The sequence below is a fragment of the Peromyscus californicus genome, unplaced genomic scaffold, assembly GCF_007827085.1.
Source record: "Peromyscus californicus insignis strain IS unplaced genomic scaffold, ASM782708v3 Scaffold_20__1_contigs__length_68692818, whole genome shotgun sequence".
Classification (NCBI taxonomy): domain Eukaryota; kingdom Metazoa; phylum Chordata; class Mammalia; order Rodentia; family Cricetidae; genus Peromyscus; species Peromyscus californicus.
Genome location: NW_026294503.1, coordinates 30,269,664 through 30,296,623, shown reverse-complemented (window position 1 = coordinate 30,296,623; position 26,960 = coordinate 30,269,664). Strand labels below are relative to the sequence as shown.

At 45.6% G+C, this 26,960-nt stretch overlaps 1 protein-coding gene and 1 long non-coding RNA gene across 7 annotated transcripts in view; one reads left to right on the top strand and one right to left on the bottom strand.

The window, feature by feature from the left end:
- Positions 1–12,051: 12,051 nt before the first annotated feature.
- Positions 12,052–17,226, bottom strand: LOC128116559 (uncharacterized). Of its 3 annotated transcripts, none has more exons than XR_008220509.1 (3): positions 15,120–17,226; positions 13,980–14,459; positions 12,052–13,061 (listed from the first exon to the last, which is right to left on the bottom strand). It is a non-coding gene; the product is annotated as an uncharacterized LOC128116559 (long non-coding RNA). The 3 variants fall into 3 exon arrangements; XR_008220510.1 differs by having other exon boundaries at positions 13,980–14,253; XR_008220508.1 differs by having other exon boundaries at positions 13,980–17,226.
- Positions 17,227–18,314: 1,088 nt separating this feature from the next.
- Asap1 (ArfGAP with SH3 domain, ankyrin repeat and PH domain 1) overlaps positions 18,315–26,960 on the top strand; it is a 319,306-nt gene continuing 310,660 nt past the window's right edge. For all 4 annotated transcript variants that reach the window (XM_052747906.1, XM_052747903.1, XM_052747904.1 and 1 more), the window contains exon 1: positions 18,315–18,427. The gene's annotated coding sequence lies outside the window, so the exon portion shown is untranslated. The remainder of the gene's footprint in view (positions 18,428–26,960) is intronic.

Genomic DNA, 26,960 nt, shown 5'->3' with positions numbered 1-26,960 from the left:
AGTTACATAAGCAAATTTTGCATGTGTGTCAAATATAGCTAGATCTGTGTAAACTCCTTGTTCAAAAATATAGACTTCTTACCACCTCATCAGGCTTCCTCAGGCTTCTGCCTGGTCAACATGTCATCATTTTTCTGGTTTCTATTACTATAGATTAGTTTGCCTGTGAGTGAATTGCACAAAGATAGAAACAATATTTATTCTTTATGCTCTTTTGTACCTGAGGGATTTTCTTCTCATTATATTTTCAATATCTGTATGTATGCATGTATATATGTGTCTATACATATGTGCACAAGTTTTGCCATACACACACACACACACACACACACACACACACACACACACACCGCACACATACACACATGCACATATATATGGCAAAACTTGACAGAACTAGAAAGAGAAATAAATTCATAATTATTATGAAAGAGTTTTGTACAATGTATACATACATCTCTTTGGCCCCTCCTCATTTTCTAAAAGATTTATCAATATTTGCATTTCAAATATGATTCTGAAGCTTAAAAACAAAACTAGAAATAGCACTTGGCACATATCCTAAAGAACTGATAAAAAATGAATTCAAGTTATAATTCGCCATAACCTAATGACTGGCAAAGGTTATTCTGTCTTTTGATTGGAAATAAAATTGGCCTAAATGGAAAATGATACCCAGTAAACCAGGCAACAGAATCATTGTTTCTTATGCACCAACTATGTGACAGGAACTGTTCTTCGTGCTTAGTAAATGTCAGTACAGAAAAATAACAAAGAAAAAGAGACAAAATCCCTGCCTTTGCAAAGCTTAAAGAAACTAGCAAATGGCACAAAAGATTAGCAAAAATAAGAACCACAGAAAGGAAAAGCAGAGATCAGAACCGAAATGAGGCAAATGTAAGTCTCCTTGTTTTTAAATCAACACACACACACACACACACACACACACACACACACACACACCATAAAATTTACCTCTAATGCAGAATTCAGTGACATTAAGTACATTCCTATCATTGTGTAATAATTACCACTACCCACCACCAGAACTTTTACATCATGACAAATGGAAACTTGGGCAGGCAAGATTGCTTAATACATAAAGGTAGTTAGCTCTAGTCTGATCCCTAGGACTCATATGGGAGAAGGCGAGAATCGACTCCTCCAAGTTGTCCTCTGGTCTCCACACGCGTGCTGTGGCATGCATGTGCCCACACATATCCATTCATGCACACACAGGATAAGTTCATAAATGTTTAAAGGGAAGATGGATGGAAACTAGAACCCATTAGATACTGACCTCCTCATGCTTCAGCCCCTTGCAACCAGTTCCACTTTCTGTCCCCCTGAATATGACTCATACAGGGCTACTCTGGGTATCTTAATAAGCAGGGAGACTCTGCTTCTCTGAGTGAAACACTTCAGAGATGCTAAAATAAACAAGAGTTGTTGATTGCCTTACAGGGACCACCTCCAGAGAAGACTATCCTATAAACTGAGTGTGGTGGCATATGCCTGCAATCCCAGCACTTGGGAGATGAAGGCAGGAGGATCAAGAGTTCGAGGCCAGCCTGGATTTCATGAGACTGTAGGTAATAGAAAGAGGGGAGACTACTGACAATGGAGAGGTTTAATCTTGGGGGGAGATTAGAGAGAAGACAAGAGGCTGGGTGAGTATTAACCAAATTAAGGGAATACAAGAGTCATGTGGAAATCTACTATCTTGTAGCCAAGGTAAAAATTGCAACCCATTAAAATGTTTAAAAGGAGTTGGCAGGAGATATCCTGTAGGGCTGGAAGTGAAGTCCTTCTTAGAAACTTTGGGATAGTAAATCCCCATGGAAGGTATGGGATGATTATGAGTTATTGGTCAGGGAGACTGCAGAAGCCTCCCAAACAACACATACTTTTGCCATTCTTCACTATTACTGAAGACACCAAACACCTTAGTTGTATGACAGAAAAGACAGGAACTTCCTTACTTCTGGCTATCTAGAGGGTGCTATGCAGGCTGCTAGGGAAAAAAATATTAACAGTCTTACCCAGGTATGCACACTATGATGAATTAGGTATCAAACTACCAGGCAAAATATATCCACTTGTCCAATAGTGGCATGAATGTATGGGCATAACCATATGTTTGCTGATTGGATTTGAGGCCCATTTCACAGTCAAAAATTCATATTTGGTACTGTTAACCTGCTCAAAGGCCCATGATGAGGGGAGTCATAGGCCCTGGATGGGTGGAAGTATTAACCATACTGTCATTTAGGTTAATGACTTAGTGTCAACCCCCCTTCTAAATACACATGTTTATACATATAGACAGGCATCACTTTCAGCCTTCATCAGAGGAGCCTCTTTTTCCAGTGATCTGCAGTGAATGCAGAGACTCTTGCTGAGCAAGATGCTGAAAGCAAGTTATGGTTGATTGTTCAGTCCTAAAAGGGGTTTCTATAGCATCCCTTCTAAGGTTCCACTCCACACTGCTGAACTACTTCCCACTAACAGATCCAGGGAAAGGGGTAGTCATTGTCTTCCGTCATTTACCCATCAGTGACCCCACCAGGCTGCATCAGAAAGCTCCAATCTGGGGGTCACACAGGTTAAGCTAAAAGAGTCGTGAAACAAAACCAAAAATCATGGATCTGGGAAAAGAGAGTGTTAGCAGGTCCTTTGGGGCAAATAAGTTAAAAACAAGATCTTCCATCATTTTCTTCAGTTGTAACAATGACACTATGAAGTCTGTGTGTTCTTCATCTCTCAACAGGGAATGGGTTTTATTTATTAACACCACCTCCTCTCAGACCTCCACAGTTGGTTCCGGTGATAGTGGAAAATAGGCAAAGGTAATCCAGATGCCCCTCCCCATTGCACTGTCCACCTCCTTCTTGACACTCACTCATTCCATAGATGCCTAACCATACCTGTCCGGGGCAGAGTCCAGTTCCGTTATCTGCTGCCCTCAGAGAAGCAGGAAAGCAGAAATGTTTCTCTACTTGCTAAGGATGGGCCAGCAGGACACTTGGCCCTTTCCATGAGCTTGTAAGTATACTTGTTATCCTCAGCGAATACATGAAAACACAGAAAGGGAGCCATTTGCTCAAGCCTCCTCTTACCCTCGACTTGGCACTAAACTCCCAACACACAACAGCACAATCTCTGTATTTTGTTCAGTGATTTTCTATGTGCCGAGACCAGTGCCTTTCACATAGCTGATGCTCAGCAGTACATGTGGGACCAGTAAAGCTAGGAGCTGCTGGATATACCTTCAGGAACACAGGAATGGACAGAAACGATTCAGCCACCTCCTTTGCTCAATACAGTCTTCCGTTTAGAGGTTGTTCAAGCACTGTAGAAGCCCATTCCTCTTGTGAATAAACTGAGTCATGGGTAAGAATATCAATTTTTTTCATGGTTCAAGGAGAAGCCTGGGTCAGAAACCACATGCAGAGAAAGGAAGCCTGATTGGACAGGAAAACAAAAACAAACAAACAAAAAACAAATGAACATAACGACACCCAACTACTCCCCGCCCCTACTGCCTGCCAGGAAAAACTTGTTTAATTTACAGTTTTGGTTTTTAATTCATGTTTTCTAGCAATGTCTGCTATGTTTTTGTCAAAATTCTCCTAGCTGAAACCTGACTGTTGCATAATTAAAAGAAAAAAAAAAAAAAGGAAAGAACTGGCTGAATTAGATGAGATGACTTATCACAAAATATAATTTCTCAATGGTGTCTTTAAAAATGTCTTCCAGTTTTCAGGTATACGCCATTCAGGTGCTTAGGGCTGTTGGGAATTTGCTTGTTTTGTTGTGGGTATGCTGTCCTGGGGATTGCAGGAAGGTGGGATTGGCTCCTAGTTTTAAAATTCCTCTGCTTGTGTAACTTTCTCTGTTGGGTCTAAGCTTGAGGCTTGAACAAAATGGGGTAGGAGGGACCCTGGGAAACATGTCAGGTGGCCTTTACAGTTTCAGAACCATGATAACAAGCTTACTTTCTGTGTTAGGAATAAAAATGACTGAGTTCTCTAGATCCATCTAGCCATGCTTTCCCTGTTATGTTAACGTTTAGAATGTCTAATGGAGGGAGCAGGAACCCCTTCAAAGCTCCCTTCCAGCCTTCCTGTAGAAGGAACTCTAGGCAGGGAGGAATTTACAGAGGAAGGACAGGAGCAGAACACCCACAGAAGTGGAGACAAGAGGTGCCAGGATGACAGAAAAGGAATTTGTAGATGAGAAATCTAGGAGATGCCATCGATACTCTCCTAATTCATGAGAGGACTTCCAGGGCAGCTGGCCTGGAGCAGAACAAGGCAGACCTGTATAGAACCCACAGGAGACCACACTGAGTGTGTCAAAATAACTGGGTCAGATTCAGAGGGGAGGAAGGTGAGCTCCTGCTAAGGCAAACAGAACAAGCGGCATGTGCTAGCTGAGTCACGACTGTGAATGAGTAAGGACCAGAGGGGCACTGGCTGCATATGTAAATTACTCAACTTCTCAAATCTAATAATGAAAAGATATTAAAGCAATGGAAATGGCCCAATGAACACTGGAGGTGTGATGCAGAGACCACAGACAACCTAGACTTTGGGGAGACAGGTTTGCTTTCACTTAGAGCTGTGAAAAATGCCTAGTTAAAGAAGCAGGCATTGGGTTTACAGTTACAACTCAAAACATAATGGATTCATTTAAGGAGTCAGCAAATTTGGGCCCACAACATGGAGGGAGAATTAATTCACTTCTGAGAGCCATGTCTTAAGAGGATATGATTCAGCAATTGTGAAGCCTAGCAAGGACAACTGGGTAGAGATAGGGTCTAGAGTTCTCTTGTGTTGGAATCCAGTGGTCAGGGGCACACACTTGGGGAGGACGATCAGAGCTGCATTTAAGTGCCTGAGGAGTGACTATGTGGAGAAAAGGCTGGACATTAATACCATGATCACCAATGTCACCCTCCAGGACCTCATAGCTGACCCAGAGTAGAAGAAAGAAGTGGGGAAGGGGTTTGGAAATATGGCACAAAAGTAGGCCAATTTTAGTAATAAATTTAATGTGAAAAGAGGTCGATGCAGTGACTGGACATGGTGGTACATGTCTGTAGTCTCAAATACTTGGGAATCTAAGGCAGGAGAACCTTGAGTTGAAAGGTCAGCTTCAGCAATGGCAGCAACAGAATTAGACCCTGAGTCAGAAAAGAATTAAAAATACAATCTGTCCAGGAGTCCAGGATACAGTGGGTTCCCAGGGAACGTAGACATTCATTCCGAAGGTGGTGCAGACAGAGAGAGAAGAAGGTTTCTCAGAGACAGCTAAGCCTGAGCTGCTGAGATCAGCAATGCAAACTTTGCATCCGGATTCCCCTGCAGCCAGTGACTTCCGAGCTGGCTCAGTGCCTCTAACTCCTCGGGACAGCTTTTAGACATAGCTTCACCTCCAGACTGAAATTGTGGATTCAGTGGTTCTAGCGTAGAGATGAGAGGAGTCTAGACGTTGAAGAGGCTTGCCTGGTGATTCAGAAGAGCAACCAGGCTTGGCAGCATTGGGCAGCATTACAAGTTCAGGTTTATATTTTTTAAAATATTTATTTGTTTACTTATTTATTTTTATGACTGTGTGGGTACCTACATGAACTTCTGTGCATCATGTGCAGTAAGTGCTCTTAACTGCTTAGTCATATCTCTAGCCCCCACCCCCCACCCCGAGTTTGCATTTTAGATAAACCTCCCTGGCCTCACTGAATAGGGGGAAGAATGCAGAGCTACAGAAAACCCTAAGTAGAAGGACTGGTCCCAACCTCATCCAAAAAGCATTTCCTGGATTGCACATGCTAAGAGCATCATGCATGGTCTGTTTCTCTTTCCATTCATTTGAACTTTAGGTACACACCTACTGTTTGTACCTGGATTTCTGCACAGAGGAAATCTTTTCCATGGTGCTGGGGATCAAATCCACATCCTCAGGCATGCTAGGCAAGCACTCTGCCATTGAGCTGTATCTCTAGCCCCAGCCCTCTTCATTTCCAAGACTCTGTCTCTCATAGGTCCTTTGGAAAAAGATATCGGCCAATAGAACATGGTGGAAATGAGTGTGCATTCTAAGCTCAGGCTGTGAACATCCCGGCAACTTCCTTTTATGATTCTTTCAGGATCCTGTTGGTTTTATCAACAACCTGGACTACCCTACCAGAGGAAAAGCAGTCCATAACAGGTATGTGCCACCACCTGTGCTGGCCTGGGAGGTGACCACAAGTGTATGAGTGTATAAATTATTTTTTCTGTTGCTGTGATAAAACACCACAACCAAAGGGAACGTAAGAAGGAGAAAGTTTATTTTGATCTGTGGCTCCAGAAGGAATCCATGATGGCCAAGTGGAAACCAGGCAGCAAGGAGCAGGCATGGTGGCGGGAACAAGAAGCTGAGAGCTTATATCCTCAACTGCAGGCACAGAGCAGAGAAAGTAAACTGGCCATGGTGTGAATCTCTTCACTCTCGGAGCCTGCCTCCAGTGACATCCTTCCTGCCGCAAGGCAACACCTCCTGAACCTCCCCAAACAGCACCATCAACTGGGGACCGAGTATCCAAATACACAACCCTATGAAGAATAATCTCATTCAAACCACCACAATGAAGAAGCCCAGCAGAAGTCAGAGGAAGACCACCCAGCTGATTCTGCCCAAATTGCCAATCTGCAGGAACAAGGGCCCAGCGATGTTTGGACGGTTTGTTACATGGCAAAAACTGACTGTTACACTCCCCTTGAGCTCCAGGGTCCTTGCAAGGGCTGTTCTCTGCGTGAAACATGTGAAACATTCCTCTCTCTTTCTTTGCTTAATCAGTTCTTATTCACCACAGCTCAGAGAAGTTTCCCCCAGTTTTAATTCACCCCCTCCATTAAAGGCTCTCTCACTTCATACTGCTCTGGTAGCACGGCTATCGTTGTGATTTTGTATCTATTTGTTTTCATTATTTACTCCATTATCGTATCTTTTCTTCCAAGTTGATTATAAGTTCCCAGAGTCCAGGGTCAGTTCCCAGCACATTGTAGATGCTCACTGAATACTTATTAAACTAAAGCTGTGTATTTTAGTCCTGGAGGAAACAGGTCTTGGGGGTTCCTTGAAATTCTTCATAACTGTCTTTTCCTTCCAACTAGCATGGGAGTAAAAAAAAAGGCAGGCAAGATACTGTTAAACAATAATTTTAAAGCACTATGTAAATGTTAGCTCATAATTGTTAATGTTGTTAATTTTAGGGTGGCAACAGTTGGCTTCGAGGGGAATTCTCATCTCGTTTTTTTTCCCCCTGAAATGGCCCCAGGCAGTTTCCTAGCAGCTACAATTATAGTGGAATAAGTAATTCACAGACTGAAAGTCCTGTCTAGAGTTAAAACATGGGTGTGTAAATATCTCTGCAACAGCAACCTAGCAAGCAGTCTCCAGCCTGGATAGATGCAGAAGACTGCTTATGACACCAGGGCTGAGTTCAATTAAGGACTATTTACAAAAGCAATAGGGAGCTACTTTCTGTTTTTTCTGAAACAGTTGACTCAGACTCCGGGGACTCTGTTATTTCCATTATATGTCTAAAGCTCTGATGTATCTAATTTTTTTCTTTTTTCCTCTCCTCCTTCTTCCTCTTCTTTTTCATTTTTCTTCTTCTTCTTCTTTTTTTTTTAGATAAGTTTCACTATATAGCTCATGCTTACCTCAGACTCATAGCAGTCCTTAGCTTTCCAAGTGCTGGGAGTATACTGAGACCCAACCTGCATCTTTTCTTTTCTTTTCCTTCTTTCCTTCTTTCCTTCTTTCCTTCCTTCCTTCCTTCCTTCCTTCCTTCCTTCCTTCCTTCCTTCCTCCCTTCCTTTCCTCCCCCTCCCCCAGTCTCTCTCTCTCAAAAATAAATCTTGGGGCTAGAGAGATGGGTCAGTGGTTAAAAATACTTACTGCTCTTGCAGAGAACCTGGGTTCAGTTCCCATCATCCACATGGCAGCTCACAACCCTCTATAACTCCAGTTCCAGGGGATTGGATGGCCTCTGCATGGTGGACATAAATTCTTGCAGGCCCACATACGTGGCGCGTGTGCGTGCGTACGCACACACACACACACACACACACACACACACACACACACACACACACAAAATCAGTCAATAGTCTTAAAAAAAATAAATCCCAGACTCAGATATCTCTAAAATTCCCTTATAGTTTGATTCTGCAATTTCCATTTCCAGTGTTGGTCCCCAAAGTTCAGCATTCAGAAGATTCTGTGGAGAACGGTGAACACAAACACAGATATGCCCTCCGCACACAACTTTCCTAAGCCTCAGTGTCCTTGACTGATGACTCCAGCATCTTAAATCTGAGATTAAATGAGATAATCATTGGAAAAGGACATTAGAGTCATTAGGATGGTTCGAGGCATAGGGTGAGCACACATAAGTTTCAGATATTCGTATTGTCACTGTCAATCACTGTCATCCCCATCATCTTCATTACCAGCACAGTGCCCTTCTCTAACCAGTCAGCAGGGGACACCTGCTCTCAGGTCTCCTGTGTCCATTCTCTGCTGACTCAGGGCATGAGAGTTTCTCTCAAGTAGCTCATGAGGGTGATGCTCTGAAAGGCATGTGAGTGTTTAATTCCTGAGCCACAGGCTGAGAGCACCCTGTGGACCAGGCACTCTAATAGGGGCTAGGACACACAGAGGAATGGCAGAGTCTCTGCCTTTGGAGGCTACAGGGGAGAGATGATATGCCCCGTGGGACAGGTTGACCAGCCCTGATTCCAAAGAGCTATGGGAATGCCTAAGAGGGGAAAGACCTCACTATAAAAAAGGAGGTCGGAGATGGTTTTCTCTGGGCCACCAGGGGTTCCCAGGTGAAGTGCTTACTAATTTCACACAAAATGGAAAAGGGCTTTACTTGCTTAAGTGACTGCTGCAGCGACCCATTTGCTTGATCCTTTTATCACAAGGGTCCATTATAGCTGGAAATGAAGCCTTTAAAATTAACAACCTAAGAACAGAAAGTATTTTTCCAGTGCTCAGCAGCTCCAGAGGAAATGCCAGTGAGAGTTCATCTCCAGGGCCCTTGCAGGGGGAGCTTCGGCAGAGGGTGTTGCAATAATGGAATGATGGGAAGACGTTCTCATGACCTGGGCTCTGTTTCGGCTGTGCCAGTTAAGTGTGCGTGGCCGGGCTCTAGTCATTAACTTTTATTGACTTGACAAGCCCAACTCAAGGATGTGTAACAGATATTTCCAGCTTAGGTAACTCCTTGTTCTTTACATGGTTTTGACATCCCCACCCTTCTGGACACTGTTCTTGCTCTTCCAACAGGGAGAAATGGAAACAAAACCAAGCTTGCCCTGCTTTCCCTCTGAGTGGCTACTGTTCTGTCTCCCACCCTTATTACTCCGTAGCTTGAAAAAACAATTACTTTTTAAAATGCTGATACTTAGTGTGTTTTGTGCTGCTGTAACAAAATGCTTAACACTGGAGCCTGGGTAATTTACAAAAAATATTTAGGGGGTTAGGGATATAGTTCAGTTGATAGCGTGCTAGTCTAGCATATACAAAGTCCTAGGTTCAGTTCTCAGCACTTTGTAAAACCAGGCATTTCGGCAAATATCTATAATCCCAGAACTTCAGAGGTAGAGGCAAGAAAATCAAAAGTTCAAGGTTATACTACATATAAAATCAGAGACCAGCCATGGAGAGGCAGGGAGAGGGAAAGAGAGAATTAAAAAAAAAATAAGAATGGATCTCATTCTTTTATTGAGGACCCATTCCTGTAATACTAATTGAAAATAATAATAATAATAATAATAATAAACCTAGTCACAAGGTCACAATTCTCATGACCCCATCACCTCTTAATGAGCCCACATCTTAACCCTATTTCATTGGCTATTAAGTTTCCAACCCATAAACTTTGATAGACACATTCAAACTATAGGAACCACAGCTTTAAAAAGAAAAAAAGAGTTGGACAAGTATGGTGGCACATGCCTGTCACCCCAGCAATGGGGAGAGAGATGCTGGAGGTTGAGGAGTCAAGGTCTGCCTCTAGTTCATAGCAAGTTGGAAGCCAGTCTGTGCTAAATGAGATCTTTTAATCTTCCTAGCAACCTTAGGAGAGGGATGTTTCTATGGTTCCGTTCTTTAATTCAGGAACTAAGACTCAGCACTTTAAGTTATGATGTAGAAATCACACTGCTCATAGGTAGTTAAGCCAGAATTTGAACTCAGGCTACCAACATCAGTGCAGTTTCTCGACCACTTGGTTCTGCTGGTTGGTGTGAGCTAACCCACTTCCTTCCTTCCTCTCCTCAGCTCCCACACAGTGTGTACTCTGCATCTCCAGCTGGCCTAAAGTAGAACCTCTTGGAGTGGACATTTGTTTAGGGTTTTGATGTTTACTGTGTCCGTTTCCTTGTCCTGGAAACCCTTGGGTTCTCATGGAATTAATGTTCCCCGTTGCTTTGGATCCTGTGGGGCTGAAATCAAGATCTTAGCTTCTGCCTTGATAAGGAAATGACCCAGGCTAGAAATCAAATCATAAATAGCAAGGTTAGGAAAGCTGAAAGAATTTGGCATTCTGTCTGATACACCCCAAAGGGTGCCAACAGAGGCAGTAACTCAGTTGGTGACTTTTCTCATTGATGTGATAAAATACCCCAACAAAAGCAAATGGGGAAGAAAGAGGCTATTTGGCTCGTTTGAGGGCACAGTCTGCTATGGTAGAGAAGTCATGACAGTGGTAGCTTTAGGGGGCAGTTTGGCACGTTGAATCTGCACTAAAGAAGGAAAGAGAGATAAACCATAGCACTTAGCTCACTTTCTCTTCTTTATTTGGTCTGGGATCCCAGGCCATGGAATGGTGGTGTTGCCCAAAATTAAGGTAGGTCTTCCCATCTCAGTTAACCTAACCTGACAGTCTTTCACAAGCATGCCTAGGGCTTGTCTCCTAGGTGACTCTAGATCCTGCCAAGTTGACAGTATCAACCATCACAGTCTTCAAGATTTTTTTTTGTTAAAGTCATTGCAACGTTTTAAATGAAAAATTCACATGAAAATTCTAAGACAAACAAAATGGTGACGTTTTAAATAAATGATTAGTATGTATGAGTGACTTATCCTTTTGCCCTAGGCTCTAACACAGCATAGGTAGAGATGGGTATATCCCTTTTCTAAATGGATGCCCACCATGTTTTACCTTCCAACACTTTGTGTCACCCTTCCATTGTTTTCTTTTTCTTTGACCCACTCTGGTTGACATCAATCCCTAGCTAAGATCCTGGACTCTACCTGCATTCATCATTCTGTTTTCTGATTGTGGATGCGATGTGAGCAGCTGCTTGAACCTCCCGCCTTGACTTCTCCACTCTAATAAAGGCACCGTGAACTGGGAGTTAAAATAGACTTCCCATCAAGTTGTTTTTGTCAATTTATCACAGCAATAGGAAAAGAAACCAAGGCCCTGGCTCACCTTCAATCCTACCTGATGAGCTCACCTTTCCTTTGTGTAATACTTTAGTATGACAAAGAGCTTTGTTGTGAGCATTAAATTATTGTTAATATCATAAATATAGGTTTTAACTAAAAGTGAGCACTCAATGACAGTTAGTTCCTTTATCAATGGGGTTATGATTCCACAAGGTGACCATCACTTGACATGTTCACACATATTGCCCAAAAACCTGGGGTACTTTTTTACTTTGTCTGGAAGAAAAACTCACTCAAACTTTGTTCCTTATCCATATTTCTAATCACCCATGCTCCACCATAGACTCTACTTCCTCTACCTGCTTGGTAAATGTGGATGTTCCTTGGGGTTCTGGCTCCAATCTCTCTTCTTTCTTCAGCTTATATGCAAATGTCCATCACCTCCCAGGATACCCTCTTATTTTTGACATGTCTGTGAGATCAATATCTAGAGGCCCCAATTTCAAAATGTTTACTGGATGTATCACCAAAGTCTAAATACTACTAAGAGTAGCAAGTAATGACTAAATGCCAACTAGACACTCTGTCTGAACCCAGTACTTACATAGATTGTTTATTTCATTCTCAAAAACTTCGTTTTACAAATAAAAACAAAACCACAAAAGGTAAGCCCAGAGAAGGGAATAAAAAAAGACTTGTTAGGTCATGAGCCCAGAAGATGATAAAGTCAGAATTTGAACTGGAAACAGATGCTTCTATCCAAAGGTTCATTTTTTTGGAGGGATGGAGGGGGAGTCTTCTGAGACAGTTCTCAGGTAGCCTAGGCTAGAAGTCCATATGTAGCCCAGGATGATGTTGAACTCCTGATCTGTCTGTCTTCACCTCTCAAGTGCTGGGATTATAGGTATGTGCTACCACATCTGTTGTTGTTGTTGTCTAAGACAAGGTCTTCTATGTAGTTCAAGTTGGCTTCCTGCCTCAGCCTGTAGAGTAATAGGAGTAAGTGTTCTCTCTGTCTCTCTCTCTCTCTGTCTCTGTCTCTCCCTCTCTGTCTCTGTGTGTGTGCTTGTGTGTGTGTGTGTGTGTGTGTGTGTGTGTGTGTGTGTGTGTGTAAACCAGAGGTTGACATCAAATGTCTGTCAGTCTCTCTCTCCACATCATCATCACTATTGTCGTTGTTAATACGGGCTCTCTCACTGAACCTAGAGGTCACTAGACTACTAGCCACGGATCTTCCTGTCTCTGCCTCCTCAGCTCTTGATGAGTTGCAAGGCTTTTTACATGGGTGCTGGAGATTAAACTCAGGTCCTTGTGTTTGAGTAGCAAACACCTTACTGACTCCATATTGTTCACTTTATAATAACTTGAAGGTTATCTGAGGGGAAAAAAATTAAGATAATGGATTAGGGCTTCTGTCTGGGAGGCACTTTTGCTGCCAGGAGACATTGGGCAACTAGTGATAGTTTTGGTTCTTCTGACTGGGTTTTGTTGCTAACATCCAGTAAGTTGCAGCCAGGAATGTTGTTCAACATTCTACAATCCGTAAGAAGCCCCCTTTCAATAAGGAATGAACTGGTCCAGCAGCTCCAAGGATGAGAGACCCAGCGCTGGAGAAATCAGTGCAAAGCAAGACAGTGAGAAGCTGGGGTAGGGCGCTGCCTTTTTCGGTGCGAACTCCCCCTCTTACCAACTGTGCAGGCTCCTTTACCTCCCCCTCCCTCCACCCTCAAGCCTGGCCCCTACCCCAGCTCGGCAGCGCCTCAGACTCTTACCCACACCCACACTGCCTTCTCTGCGCTAAGCACAAACAGGAACTCATTATCTTCCTCCTCAGAACCTTCTCCTTCATGCTCTTTATGATGGTTAAAAATACCAGCCTCCTCCTCCTCCTCTTCACAGGTGAGCACCATTGCCCCTCCTAGTATGCCCTGCACCCCCTTCAGCCAACATACAGTGCCAGCTGTCTCCTAACTCTTTGCTCAGCTCACTGCTCCTGCATCACTAACATACTTGGGGGCCAAAATAGCTTCTTATTCTGTTTTCCAGTCATGAGGCTGAAGGCACTTTATATCGTCTGCATTTGATTGCCCTGATCATGAATTTCATAAGGAATCCAACTGGGGGAGCTTTAAGGACCCACTTAGTCTATGAATCTAGGATAAATTCATGATGCTTTGGACCTTAACAGCTGCCCTTTCCCTCCAGTGGACAAAGTGGCTCTCCAAGAGTTCAGAGCTGGCCCCCATTCCTCTCTCATCCATGGGGGCCTAGTTCTGCCTCTGCTACCACTCCAACAAAACCTTCCCATCACCCACAGATGCTGGCAGGCCAGGCCATCTTTGAGAGGCTCCACCCTTGCCTCCTACTTGCTAGACAGCCACATTTCTCAAAAGAGTTGTCTACACTTGCAGCCTCCGACTCATTCCTCAACCCACTGCAATCTGGCTTCCAATCCCTTCAGTCCATCCACACAGCCTTGGTAAAAGTTACTAGCCTTGTAACTGTCCAATGCAATGGATACTCACCTTCCGATCCTCACTGAACTGAATTTTCTGGGATGTTTGTGAGTGTTGGCCATCACCTCTCTTTGGGAGTAATTTCTTCCCTTGACTCCTGGTCCTTTTCTGTGTCCCTCTTCCCACTCTTTAAGGAAATTCAGCTACAGTTCATACCCACAGCTTCAACCATCATGAAAGGCAGTATAGGGTAGCAAAGAGTCTGGAGTCCAAAGCTCTTCCATTCACTAAATTCTTGGCTTTGGGCAAGTTTTTCAACGTTCAGGTACCTCAGTTTCCTTAACTATAAAATAATACAAAAGAGTTTTAGTCTTATTGATTTCTGTTCTGAACATATACCATTTCATCTGATGATGCAGAACTTTCTAGAATTACTATGAGGCCTGTTCATGTTGTCTTGGCTCAGGTGCACAGGGAGTATCCAGCCAGTCAGTATCCATGTATACATAGATGAATGCTGTTCTGAACTGAGCTTTCCCAGAAGCAAACCTGGAGACAAGGAGTTAGGTGTGGTTACTTTATCTGGGAGGTGATCCCAGGAAGAACAAAGGAGAAAGTGAGAAAGAAAGGTGAATAATAAAGGAATGGGTTAATGCAGTTACTGCATGGATTCAGTCCCATGATGACCCCCTGAGGAATAATCTTGAGAGCAGTTTACACCTCTGCTCCATTGGAGAACAGAGGCCTTTATCCCCTTATGGATTGGGGGACTGTCCTAGAGTTGTTGGGTACTTCTAGGTGGGGCAAGATTCTACTGCCTTGGAGAAACTCCAGGCAAAGAGATGTGTGTATGAGGGGGACAGAGGGCACCATATGGCAGCTGCAGATGTTATTAGAGGTGGGCCCAGGTTATTAGAGCCAACTGTCACCTAGACATATTCATTGTTCTGCTTACTTTAAGGGCTCCCATCACTTCCTGGAAGTGTTGCTCAACTTCTTTGTACCCCTACCCCAACCCATGGTCTATACAGTCCCATGACATACCCTGATGAGACCTTACCTCTTAGTCCTCTCAATGGCAATTCTTGCCTATCTTTTTTGGAGAACAAGAACATCTGTCCACAAACTTTTGAGTCCCATGACTATTGGTGAAATTATTAAGGCCACTCCACGTAGTTAAAAGGAGATTTATTTAATGGCGTAACTTACAAATTAAGGGATAGGTAGGCCGCGGGATCTGGGGAAGGTGTATCGCAGTCCAGCGGTGTTCTCTGGAGCTCTGCTTGGCCCACCTCTCCCGTCCAGGGTCCCGAACCGAGAGCGAGCCCGCCGATCCAGATCTCCAGTCTCCAGGCGCCTCTCTTGGCCCCGCCTTGTAGGCGTGACAGTTGCTGAAGTCTCAATGGGGGTTGGAACTTCCAGATCAAAGCTGGAATGGCTACCCACTACAGGGACCAATGTTAAATGGATTAAATTCACCTTGCTCTCAAGGTCTTGCTTAGATTAAGTAAGTGGTCAATAAATGTGGTCTCTTCTGTTGTTGGTTGTTTTTACTCTTTGCTCTTTGACTCTTTGGTCTTTAGCAGGGGGGGATGAGGGAGTGGGGAGGGCACCACCCAGCTCCCAAACAAATACACGGAGGCTTGTTCTTATTTATAAATGCCTAGCCTTAGCTTGGCTTATTTCTAGTCAACTTTTCTTAAATTATCCCATCTACCTTTTGCCTCTGGCCTTTTTCCTTTTCTTACTTCTACATATCTTACTTTTACTCTTACTCCATGGCTGGCTGTGTGGCTGTGTGGCTGGTCCCTAGAGTCCTCCTCTCCTTGTTTTCTTGCTCCTTGATCTCTCTTGCTTCCCGATCCCTCTTTTTCTCCTTCTACTTATTCTCTCTGCCTACCAGCCCCACCTATCCTATCTCCTGCCTTACTATTGCCACTCAGCTCTTTATTGGACCAATAAGGTGTTTTAGGCAGGTAAAGTAACACAGCTTCACAGACTTAAACAAATGCAACATAAAAGAATGCAACACATCTTTGCATCATTACACAAATGTCCCACAGCATAAACAAATGTAACACATCTTAAAATAATATTGCACAACGCCCTTCCCTTCATTTCACTGAAGAAAGGCCAGCCATCTAATATGAACATCTAATGCAACACATAAAGTCTTCTTTGGTTTTTTAAACTGGGTCTCATGTATCTCAGACTAGGCTCAAGTTCCCTATGTATCCAACATGACCTTGAACTCCTCATCGTCCCAAGTGCTGCGATTACAGGCATGTGCCACCATGCCCTGGCCCAACCTGTAAGACCTTTAATGACCAGAAATGCTGGGGAAGCATAAAGGAGGGAATAATTAACTGGTGATGTACCAATGAGACTACAGTTACCTCAGCTGACAGTCTTAATTACTCACAGTCTTCACTTCCCAGGACCATTAGCAGAGCTCACGGCACTTCTTCCATTACACTGAACATTCCATGTCAAGTCTCTGAGTGAAAGATTAATGGAGCTTAGGGACAGGGTGAACTGCCTAGCTTGGATGGAAGTCTTTGCCCCGTTCACCCCGTTCATTCCTCTTACCCCTCACTCCAGCATATGTTACTGAGGGGCTCCTCTGTGCAAGTATGGTTCTTGGCACTGGAACATGTACCAAAAGAGACAGTCAAGAATCCTGCTGTAATGCAGCTTAGCCATGGGGAAATGATAAATAAGCATCCAGAAAGATAAAATAGTGACAAGAATTATGAAGCATTAGAACCAGGGATGGGATTGGGGGGGGGGGGAGTGAGGGTGTGGGGACCAGACAACAAGTAGATCAAATGGTTAGGGGGAAACTCTGAGGACCTAACTTCTGCACCATGATTTATCCGCCAACCTCAGTTGGGTAGAGGTTCTTTCCAAAGAATGGTAGCTGTGAAGGGCAGAACCCTGGGCTCCTGATGCCCAGCGTGGAGTTCTCCTATGACTTCTTTCGTTTGCTTGTTTTTTGTTTTTGTTTGTTTGTTTTTCAAGACAGGGTTTCTCTGTGTGTAGTCCTAGCTGTCCAGGAACCCGCTCTGGCCTCGAACTCACAGAGATCCACAGGCCTCTACCTCCTGAGTGCTGGGATTAAAGGTGTCTGCCACCACCGTCTTGTGATCACAGAAAAGACATGGATTTTGGGTGCAAAGCGCATGTCTGTTCTTCCTTTAGAGACAAACTGGTACCCAAGTTTCAGTTCCCAGCATGTTCCTCTCAGTTCTCACTTATCCACATGTGGGTCCTTCCTGTAAGTCTGGGTTTCAGAGGAATCTGAAACACTTAAGCAAAACCACCAAACTGCAGCCTCCAGGTTAACAAAAAAAAAAAAAAAAAAAAGGTGGCATTTCCTCGGGAAACCACAATGAATCACTCCCAATGGCCTCCCAGACTTCCAGGCTGGGTTTCCTAAACCCCCTGGAGCATCTCAAGGCTTATTAACACGCCCTCCCCCGAGTCTACCGGCCTCAGGTTAAGAACAAAATCTCAAATTTTGTGAGGCCTGGTGAGTTTCATGTTTCACCAGAAGGGAGTCTGTGCAGCGGCTGACCTTTTCTTCAGACAGCAGTTTCTGGAAGACTCAAAGAAAAACAATCACCCAGTGATCAGGGGGAAACTGATGTCCTAAGTCCAGACCTGTCACCAGCAATGTAAGTCCACATAGATACTAAGAACACACATCCCGTAAGTTAGAAGCCTTCTTTCTCTGAGGTCTTTAGACTGCGATAAGGCAGTTGGTGTTTCCAACGTGCCATTCTAAGCATCTGGTTTCCAAATTGAGTCTACAAACACTCCTTCTTTATTTGAGAAACTGAGGCTCAAGGGAGTATCATTTGCAGGAGAAAGGAAAAGGCCATCATTCTCCAACCTGGGTTCAGACATCGAAATCCACCTAAGCTAGCCAGATCATCCCTGTGCTATCCTGACCCAAAAGGTTCTGCCTCCAGGCACTGGGCAAAAAGAGAGAAATCGACGGAAAGGAACCGGTGAAAGTGGACAGGGAGAAGTCAGGAGAGATCGCAAGGCCATCCAGGCAGGGCAGGATGGGAGGGAGACTACAGTCCTCTCCCGGTGCCCCAGCTTTAGCAAGCCTCACTTCAAGGCCAAGGTTTTCTGCTGACAAGCCCCACCCCTGCCCTCTGTGGGCAAGGACAAGGCCCACCCCATGCATCCCTTGCGGGGTCCTACTCCGGCGACTTGCAGTGTGCCGGCGGGCCAAGGGTTAAGCGCGGCGGGAGCCCCCGGCGCGGGGCAGCCGCGGGCCGGGAGTGCTTAGTCAGGATTCCGATTTCCTGCCGAAGTGTTTGGATTTCCTGCAGCCCGCGCCCGCCGCCGCCGAGAGCGGGATCGAGCGAGCGGCTCGCGTCGCCGGCCTCCTCCCCCTCGGCACATGGTCGCCCGCCCCTTCCTGCGCCGCGCTCCGCTCCCGCGCCTCGCCCGGCCCCGCCGCGCCCGCGATGGAATAATGCCCAGCGGCCCGCCCGGTCCCGGTGAGTGGCAAGGCGGCGGGGCGGCGGGACGGGCGCGGAGGGGCGCTGCACGGCCACCCGCACCCCTGCGGGCTCTGGGTGTCCCTTTCCTCCGGGAGAGCACCAGCGCGGGGTCTGGGGGCGTGTGGGGCGCGCAGCCGGCTCTGCGGGGTTGGCCAGGCCGCCCAGGGGCTCCGCATCCGCAGCGCTGGAGCGCGCGTTCCCCTGCTCCGCGGTGGCGACCCGGGTTGGGGGGATGCGCCCGGGGCGCAATGCACCCATTCCTGGACGAGGCCCGGACAGCTGCCGGGCGCTCTCCCCGTCCGTGGGGACGCTCTCCCGGTCCGCGGGGGCGCTTTCCCGGTCCTCCTGGGCACTCTCCCCTGTTGTTGGGGCTCTCTCCTTTTCCTCTCAGGCGCTCTCCCAGCCCGCTGGGGCGCTCTCCTCCTTCTCCCCGGCACTTTCCCGGTTCTCCGGTGCTCTCTTTCCGCGCCGATTCAAGGCGCGGGCACTCGCCGCCGCATTGTCTCCGGCGCAGTGGAGGAAAGTTCCCCTTGGCGCGGGACCCGGCCTGGACATGGCGCTGCCAGGCAGGCCCCAGACCACTTACTTAAAGCAAAAGAAATCGAGGGGGGTTTGGTAATCCCACTTGGGAGCTGGGAAATGCCTTGTGTCTTCCGCTTGTACCATTTGGGGACCTGCTGATTTTTATATGAGCGATAGTAAGTTTAAAAGAAAAAAAAAAACTCGCTGGTATCTGATTTTCTGCTGTTTGATTTATCCGGAGACATCATCTTGTGCACTCGTAAGGCGAGTTCTTTTTATCATGGAGAGGCTTAGCCAAGTCTAGACCATCATTAACTTGACCTTAGCCTTAGCTGTACAGTTCCAAAAGACCACTTTTGTTGTTGTTCATCTACTCCATCAGGTTGTTTTAGCAGAATTGATTCTGGAATAGCAGCGGTACAGGATTGCTGAGTAATGTTTTGAGATTGTAAAACACAGAATTTAATTTTTAGGCCAATTTCATGTCTGTTCTAACCTGAACGATCAGGTCTTCTTGCTGGGCCTTTGGAAGGCCCCTGTGCAGGGCCATGGGGCGGGGGCGGGGAGGGGGGTGGTCCCGTAGAGAAGAAAAGAATCTCAGAAAACAACTGTTTCCACTTTTCTTTAACTTAGAATGGAAGCGGTTCGAACAGGTTACCTGTCTTGTCAAAGGGCATATGACCACTTGGTGGCCTAGTCAGGAACAGCTAGCTTCCAATTCACTAAACTCTGGGGCCTGGGCTGCTCTGACTGTGTTAGATTATGATCGGCCAGCCATGAACCAGACGTGGAATTGTGTCTTTCAACCCTCTCCACATTAGCGCCTTCTCTGGTTCCCTTATCTGTTATTGCCGCTATTTTTAAGATACGCAGTTATCTGAAAGAATGTATTTTGTGATAAGGCATTTCTAAATTACCCTATTCAAAAATGCATAATGATTTTTAGTACGTTGTATCCTGGCTTGAAAAAATAAAATAAAACATTACCCAACTTCTCCTGTTCACTGACCCAAGTGGATTTGCCATTCAGCTCTCAAATGGGTTTGAAATATACAATTGTAGTTATTATGTGTGTTGGGGGGGGGGTGTTTTTCTCTATTCTCTCCTTTTTGTTGAAAACATACAAACTCCCCAGACTCCAAAAGGACAGTGTCTTGACACACAATGTGCTGTGAGATTTTCAGAAGTCTTGATTTTGAATCCTGTTCTTGCTGTGAGCTGGGCCAGCCCACTTATTTTCCTCCTCATGAAAGCTGAGTGGCTGGCTCTTCATTTTTAGTATGTGATAATGTCGGGAGAGAAAGGACTTTCTCACAATCTTGCCATTTGGTGAAGGAAATTGAAATTCCTTCCACCTCTCCAGTCCTCCCCACCTACAGCAAGCCAGATTTCCAAAACCCAAGCGAGCCCTGCAGGCCCTGAGATGAATGTGTGCATTCAAGCTGAGCCCTCCTGGTCCAGACCCTCCTCCCAGCTGGCTGCTTCGTGTTGTGCCCAGGTGGCTGTGGTCTAGAGGAAAAAGAGAACTCCCCTCTTACCTCTGCTGTTCGTGCATTTTCCCTACTACATTCTCAGTTGTATTTGACTCTGACGGGATCTTCCTGACCCTTTTTGTGTTTTCTCCTCCCCTGTTCTTTTTCTCTCACTGGTTCCGGAGGTCTTTTCTAGAAGTCTGCACAAACGATTCCTACCTAAGCAGTGCTGACAGTGACAGCTAGCACTTTTTTGAGCACTGGTATGCTCTAGACTTGTTACAAGGACCAAGGAAGCGTTAGGGAGATGGCTCAGTTGGAAAGAGTGTTTGCTTTATAAGCATAAAGTCCCGAGTTCAAATCCCTGGAACTCATGTAAAAAAAACCAGGCACCCTGGCTCAGCACTGTGATTTCTTGAGCTTGCTGGCATGCACTGGCCTAGCTCTAGGTACAATGAGAGACCCTGTCTGACCCCAGTGTTCACTCCTGGGTACATGCATGCAGGCACGTACACACGTACACACACACACACACACACACACACACACACACACACACACGAGTGTTCCCCCAGAGAGGGGACTCCTTGGGAGCCTTTCCCAGAAAGGACAGCCTTCCTCAAATTCATCTGGATTGAGTCATTCTTTCTTGTATCCAGTAAACACTTGCTAAGTGGCTCCATTGTGGGAGGTACTAATCATGCAAAGATGAATAGCACCCTGTTCTCAAGGACTCTGATTTTCAGCCCCGTCTTTCATTGTCAGGATTATGTTCTTTCATTCAATTAATCAAGCCCACAACCATGTATTGAGCACCTGCTCTATGCTAAGCCTTGCCATGGAGTCCCTGTGATACAGTGATGAACAAGAGAGATGGAGCCCCACCCTCCTGGTGCTTGCATTCCGCTAGAAGAGATAGGCATCCAGGATGAAGCTGGTAACTTCTAAGTAGTCCTGAGAACTTGTAGGATGTGAGTTTCCCCCCCCCCCCCCAGGAAATCAAAGAATGAAGCCGAGGCTGGGAATACAATGTTGACTCTTGGTTTACCAGGGAAAGCCAGGTCCGAGGCTGGAAAGTAGAGAAGGACGGAGATAAACGGAGAGGATGTGGGGGAGAGGAGGTGGGAGAAGGACATTCTGAGGAGATGGGTAGGAATATACAGAATCTTCCATGCGCAGGAGGGCTCCAAGTATTCCAGGGAGTGAGCAGAGTCAGGAGCGATGAGGAGACCATTGCAAGGTGAGGTTGAAGAGTATTTTAGCGTCAAGTTCACACAGCTTGGAAATCCTCCCATCAAGTGTAAAGGGAGCATTGTTGAGTTGAGGCTCAGGAATAGAATCTGACTGACATTGTTAAGAGACTGCTTCATGAAGGTCCTAGGGAGCAAAGAGTAGATGCAGCAAAGATGCATCAGGATACCATTTTGCTATTCCAGGAAGGCGATGGTAGTGTAGACCAGAGGGGTGGCAGTGGAGGTGGGAAGGAGCTAGTGGGTCCTGGTCAGGGCTTGGAGATAGAATTTATACGTGATGGGTTATATAGAGATGACGTGGGATGGTTGGGGGCGGGGATAGGACTCAAACTTGAGTCTTCGGATCTATCTCCAGCAGCCTAGGGCATGGTAGCATCCTATTAGAGACCAGAAAGAATGCAGGAGGAATTAGGTTTGTGGAGAAAAAGCTGGGTATTGACTGTGCCGTGGCTGGCATCCATAGGAAGGTCTCCAGCAGATAGGAGGGCACAAGACCTTAAACTAAGAGAAGACAAGATGCCAAGGCTGGAGACATTGCTGTCAGCCTGAAGCTGAGCCACTTAAATGCTTACTATGGTTATTTTTCTGAGCGTCTTTTATGTTATTCCCTGTCTGGTGTGCTCTTCCCCTATTGATGGCTGACTCCCATTTATCTCTTAAAATACATCCATGTCTTTAACTCCTGGAAGATGCCTCTAACTTCCGGGCCCGCTCAATCATTCTGCTCAACTGAACTTACCTTTTCTTCATACCTTAGGCCTATGAAACATTCAGACTGGCCTTATGACATAGTAAATACTAAAAGCAAATGTAAGCTCAAGAAATGTCAGCTATTCTTATTGACTACAGCGATAGGCACGTAAATAGAAATAGTATTTATTATACGTAAGTGTAGCGATCGTATATTAGTTTATCTGTTGCTGCAGCAATAAAAGAAATGTCATAGTTTAGCCGACAGAAATTTACCATCTTACAGCTCTGGGGGTCTGAAAACTGCCTCGGTGTTCTCAAATCAAGGTGTTTTCTTTTTGGAAGCTCTAAAGCAATGGTTCTCAACCTGTGGGTCTCAACCCCTTTGAGGCTGCAGCGTTTGGAAGGTTGAGAACCACTACTCTAAAGAGAACTTTTTTGCTTTTCTTTTTTTCCCCCAGCCTTAGATGCAAAGCCACCTGTGTCCTTGGGCTCATGCCTTCCAAGTCAACAGTGTCCATGTTAATTTTTCTGCTACCATCTTGATTCCTACTTTTGATTCTCTCTCCTAGTCTTTAGGACCCTTTAAGTGTTTGCATTGATCTGTGTGTGTAATCTCAGCTGCTGACCCTAGGTTTGTTTTTCCCCTAGCCAAAGCTAGCCTTGAACCTGTATGTAGCTGAGGCCGACATTGGACATCTGATGTTCCTGTTTCTATCTTATAAATTTGAGGATTACAGTTGGGATTACGAGTGTATGTCACCACATCTGGTTTATGGAGTGCTGTGGCTAGAACCCAGGACTTCATGCCTGCTAGGCAAGCATCAACATCCCCAGCCCCACTGTCCTTATAAGATGGGCTGACTGGTGGCGTTGCTTCTTCCTTCAGCCGTTAGTCCTTTTTGCCATATAACTGAGCATGTTCCCAGGATGCCTCTGGGGTTGGTAGGGGAGGTGCTGTGGGTGGTCAGGGGAGAGACTGCTAACCCAGCAAGTAAGGCAGGTCATGGACATTTCCTGTGACACTAGTGATGAATGTTTAGTCCTTCCTCTGTACTCTGCTGTGGGGAGTTAGGGTCTGATGGTTTCCTTTCAACCCTTCTTATCCTGCCTCCACAGTGAATTAAATTGTCAGCTATAAGAGAGTCCTCCCAGCTCACCTGTCCTCACACCCTCTCCCCAAAATTGTTAGCTGGGGGGTAGGGAACTGTTCCTCTCATTGAAGATTGGTTTATGATTCATTTCTCAGCACTTCATGAAGCCCTTTTGTACAGCTAAAACCTTGGTTTCCAAGTCATAGCTCGTGTCCCCAACATGAGTCAGCCCTGTCCCCAAAGGCATCAGAGAGGTCAGGAAAGAACCTGTGTTGGATCAGGACAAATATGTCTGAAGCCCTAGGAGAAACACTAACAGAGGGCCCAGCCTGCTAGCAGTGCATGGGTGGGTGGCCTCATTGTCTGAGAGCAAGGGACTCAGTCATGATGTGTTGTGCAGCCACGTTGCTGTTAGGGGATAATTAGGACCAGATTTCAGCAGGCTTTCAGTTAGAGAAAATGGGCTCCTGTCCCAAATACTCCTGGAAACCAGACACTTTCCTGAAACCGTGTAAGCACTTTGGAGATCCTCATTAACTCCGTTGGCCTCCAGCATGCTGGGCTGTAGAGCTGAAGTTGTTGGCTACCTGAGGTTCTTCTTCATCTCTGATATTCCCATCCCCATCTCCCCACCCTTGCCCCCACAAAAAACGCCAGGAGTCTTGTAGTAGTATTTCTGGTGTTTCCTCTTCTTCCTCTGCCTCCAGCCAGGAAGTATGAAGGAGCTCGAAGACTTGGAAAAACAGGAGTGAGCAGGTTTAGCCTTGCCTAGGGGTGCAGTTGGAGTCTGGTTTGGGATGAAGAAGCTCACACCTCACGGTACTTCCTCCAGATGAGGCAGAGTTCTGCAGAAGCAGACTCTGGTGGATCTCCACAGGCAGGACAGGAAAAGGGATGTCAAGATGGCAACTGTACCCATTCCGGAAATGCCCACGCTTCCCTACCCTACTCAAAGCTGAGCATGAAGTTTTGGTCAGAGCTCCTCTGCCTTCCTAAAATTTTTCATATGTGGAATATCCTGTGTGCATGTTTCACTGAGGTTCTGTTTTTCTTTGGGGGTAGAATGTAAAAGGAATGCTTAGTCAGGCTCTGTAGTTATCCCTGAGTTCTGTGACCATCACTGAAGCAGGATGGCCTGGGGGAATGGTGACCAGTAGACTCAGGGCTCCACTCCTGACCCTGCTGCCCCTCTACTGCCCCTGCTGCACTAACTATACAGACTCGACTGGCATAACATAGGAAGAGCATAAGGGCGACCCCTACAGGGGCTTTGCTGCGGCCATCTTTAGGGAAACTTTTCACTTGGTTGTTTTCCTGAAACATCAAACATTTTGAAGGGGATTGGTGGTAGGAGTGGGACTCCATTTTTATGTGCAGCGCTGAGCAGAGAGGAGGTAGAGTTAGATGTACTGGCTCACACTGGTCAGCTATGGTGCTTTGCTTGTAGAATATTCCATCCTTAAGTTTTCAGTTTTAATGACTGTTCATGTCACTTCTAGAAATTCTTCTTGGCTCTTTTTCAGGTTATCCTTGAAGGACTAGGGAGATGGCCCAGGCTAAAAAGTGCTTACTGTTCAAACTATCCTTGTCTTTTATCCTTGAATCCTGCTCCTTCCTTAGGGCTTCTCTTCTCTGTTTGCATCACTTCAAACATGCTGATATTCACTTTCAGACTGACCTGTGATGCTCGCTCTGGATTATCTACTTCTCCTATTTGTTGTGTGTTCTGGTTTGAGGACATGGTGATTTGTGTCCAGAAGGCCCTCCCCTATCCTGTGTATCAGAGGTGTCTGTCTCTGCGGAGTGGCTTTGTGCTTCTGCAGTAGCCCTAAGCTTTCTTGGGTCCTTGACTGTTTCTGCCAGAACTTCTGGGATGAACGTTTGATCACTAGAACCTTGGTACAAGAAGCTTTCCACACCCAGAGTGTTCAGTATTTGCATGGGAATCATACCCCCTTGCCCCAGATCCTAAGGCAGTGGTTCTCAACCTGTGGGTTGTGACTTACTTGGTGGTGGTGGTGGTGGTGGGATGTTGTCGAACAACCCTTTCACAGGAGTTGAATATCAGATATCCTGCATATCAGATATTTACATTATGATTCATAACAGTAGCAAAATTACAGTTATGAGGTAGCAACGATGTAGTCAAGAGTTTTCCTGTGTCCCACCCGATCCTGCAGCCGCTCGGACCCAAGTAAACACACAGAGGCTTATATTATTTACAAACTGTGTGGCCTATGGGTCAGCTTATATTAGCTAGCTCTTTCAGCTTAATTCAACCCATTCCTATTTATCTATATGTTCCCACATGACTGTGGCATTACCGGTTTGCTGGCATGTTGTTGCTCCTTGGGCAACTGTTGGCATCTCTCCCGACTCCGCCCTTCTTCTCTCTGTATCTCTGCTTGGATTTCCCTCCTGGCTGTGAGCTTTCTTGCCATAGGCCAAAACAGCTTTATTTATTATCCAATGGGAGCCACACGTATTCACAGCATACAGAAAGACATCCCACAGCACGACAAGAATAATTTCATGATTATCACAGCATGAGGAACTGTACTGAAGGGTTACAACATTAGGAAGGTGGAGAACCATTGCTCTAAGACTTTCTTGCCACTTCTCTGGACAGATGGAAAAAAAAATCACTCAGGCCTTCTTTTCAGAGAAGACTTTGACCTTTATGGGGCCCTGGCTTTGTAAAGAGGTCTCAGCTCTCACTTCCTTCTGGTAGGTACCAAGTTGGAACCAGGTGGCTTAGGTCATTCAAACTTCTTAAGAGGATTGGAGAAGAAAGAGCCTTCATGAAGATGTAAAAATTGCTACTTTAAGAAAAGAGAACCAGGATCCATATGAGCACATTAGCAATGAAAGTTTGGCTTCAGAGGTGGGGAGGCAGTTGGTAGTGTGTTTGTCTAGCATGGATAACACCCTGGGTTAAATCTGTAGTATTCTGTGAACTTGGTATGGTGGTGTACATATGTAATATCATTGGATGGTAGAAACAGGAACAGTCCAAGGTCATCCTATCAGATTTGAAGATAGCCTGGGCTACATGCAAACCTATCTCAAAAAAAAAAAAGGTTGAATTCAGATAGCAAGTATTTACTGAGCTTACTATTACGTTCATCTGTTGTAGGTACTTACTCCTGGCTAAGGAGGGAACCTGGTTAAGGAGGGACCCTATAACCTTCAGTGTCTAGCATTGCCTAGTGGTGAGGAATAAAACTGTCTCAGGAGATAGAAGGAGGCGGGGTAGGGGTACAGAAGACAGATACAAAGGGCATAAGATAATAAAAAATTACTAAATTAAGACTGGGAATTCTGAATTCTAGTCTAGGAATTGAAACTGATTAAGGACAGTAGCTCTTGCCTGGATTCACCTTCCCTGCCAGATTATGGTGGGGTAGTAGACATGGGGAGAGCGGGACTGCGTCTTTTGGTTTCAGAGCTCGTTCAATCAAATAAGGGCCATTCTCTGGTGTGCTGTCAGCAGCTGGAT